The sequence below is a fragment of the Apis dorsata genome, unplaced genomic scaffold, assembly GCF_000469605.1.
Source record: "Apis dorsata unplaced genomic scaffold, Apis dorsata 1.3 scaffold_499, whole genome shotgun sequence".
Classification (NCBI taxonomy): Eukaryota; Metazoa; Arthropoda; class Insecta; order Hymenoptera; family Apidae; genus Apis; species Apis dorsata.
In genome coordinates, this window is record NW_006263730.1 from 330512 (window position 1) to 332775 (window position 2264).

Genomic DNA, 2264 nt, shown 5'->3' on the forward strand with positions numbered 1-2264 from the left:
TTTTGCCACGGGCAACGATCTTCGTTGTACAATTGTACGACGCGTGTTCCCGTTTCGCGAAACGTCGAAAACAATCCGCGTTTGGCCTTGTTCTGAAAGCTTGGACGACGAAACCTTGAAGGGAAGGTTGATGATTCCTTCCTTCTCCCTCCTCTTCCTTTTTTAATTTACATTCTCTCTATTCTTCTCGCCTCTGTAATTAAGAGTGAAAAACGTCGCCGTTGCGATACAAAAGTGAAAGAAAAATATATATTGTAAAGGCTTCGTTAAGTTAAAAGATTAATCGCGGTAATATTTAATTCTATTCTTCCTTTCATTTTTTTCCCCCCTCTTCGTGCTTGGAAAACATTAAGTTTTAGAGACGATACCTGTCCAACTTTCCAATTAAACGCAGTATGATACAATAATCACAATAAAGAATCTGATACTAACGTTTCATCAGATTCTTCCAATACCTTCAAAGTTAGAAGATCAATCGTAATATCAGGTTCGAGAAGGCTGGAAAGCGCATCGAAGCGTGGTCTCCTCGTCTCTCGGAGGAGAATAGCGGAGAAAGTTTGTCGCCCGATTGGGCGGAGTTCCGCTTTATTCCTCTATAAAACGGCTCCATCTCTGGATCTCTCCATCCCACCCTCGACTTAACTTTCGGTAATCGGGCTTAAAGCCGCCCTTTCGCCGCGGAAAAATCCATCCCCCTCCCTTCTCTTCCCCCCTTTTCGCACAGATTTTTTACATCGAAGAGAGGTCGGATACAAATGTTTCAATCGAGCAAGGCGTCACGTTTCTTCGAAACGTAATTTTATCGCGTGTCCATTTTTGCCCTTTATCGGAGTTTCACATTTATTCGATGTCACGTATAGGGCCCCGATGGCCTCGAATAACCGCGATCCTTCACCCCGTTGCATTGTTCGAAATACGAACCTCGTACGTTGTTTTTACTCCATGATTTATCGCCTATAGATCCGCCGTCCCCGGTTTTTCGTTATTGCGCCAGATGGGCCCGGAATAATCGAGGCGTGCTTCGAACTCTTTTGCAATATCTCCTCACGTGATACGTGCTCGTAATTCGTTAAAAGCAAGCGGGAAAGTCCCCTCGTGCGAATTTCTGGGGAATTTTTCCATTTCAGGTGGCGAAATCTTGGTTTAATATTCGTTGAATCTTGAGATTGGTTGTATTGGTTAATTGAATTTCAGGTTAAATTTAAATTTTGCAGTGACTAGATGCAATAGATAGATTTCGAAAATGATGATGACGTTTCATTGAATTTTCAAATTTTCTGACAAATATCACCTCGTTTTTAATTTTCATTTCAAAGTATCGAAGAAAAGATGTAAACTTGAATTGAATCGAATGATAGTCTCACTTGAAAGAAACTTCTCTTACTTGGAACTTCGCTTCGGGTGAATTTTCAATTGTTTCCGATTGACTAGTCGAAAACATCGTAAGAAATAGAAGATAATACGGGGAAAGGTTTTCTTCTTTTTCGTAAACGAGATGTCTCTGTTCGCGTGCAACAATGCAATTTCGGGGATGACATGGACAAGTGGCTGCACGAGGAGCCAGGAGAAAAAGATCCTTTCTGGCCCCCGAGGTGAACGGTTAGCCATTCTCTTAGCAAATCGTTCTCCCCATTTACGCGTGAGAAACGAGGTTGGAGTCAAGTGAACGACTCTCTCTCCACGGATCATCCTTTCCTCTTAGGATCTTAGGATTTCTTTAGAAACTTAGAAATGTAAAATTACCTATCCTTAACTCGTGTTACACACTCTAAATGGCAACTCTAAATGGGAATCTCGTTAAACGCGAGCGTCACGATGCTCTGACGAAGTATAGATAATGATATTGGACGAAAATACGGATAGCGTAGGTTTGGGGAACGAGATCTCTCGAAGATCTCGATGGATTTCGAAAATTATGGTCACGCGTCAGTTCGAGGCGCGGTTCCAGGTGGTGGCCCGGCAAAAGAAATCGTCCACGAGGATCGTTGAATGGAAGAGAAGACTGTCACTCGCGAAATGAAAGCCTTGGAGCGTTCGCAAACGGCGCGTGTGAGTTGGCATAACGATGGGGACAATGGACACCGGTGAAAGTTTGCACGCAGACGAGATGCAGAGGCATTCGTCTCGGTGATGCGCGCTGGGAACAAAAATCTTTCGTCTCGATTCCACGGAGGGAACGTTGCCAGACGTTGAATCTCGAGAACAGGGAAATTTCCTCGAAACGTTCTTACTTTTTTTCTTTTTTTTTTTTTTTTTTTTTCCCC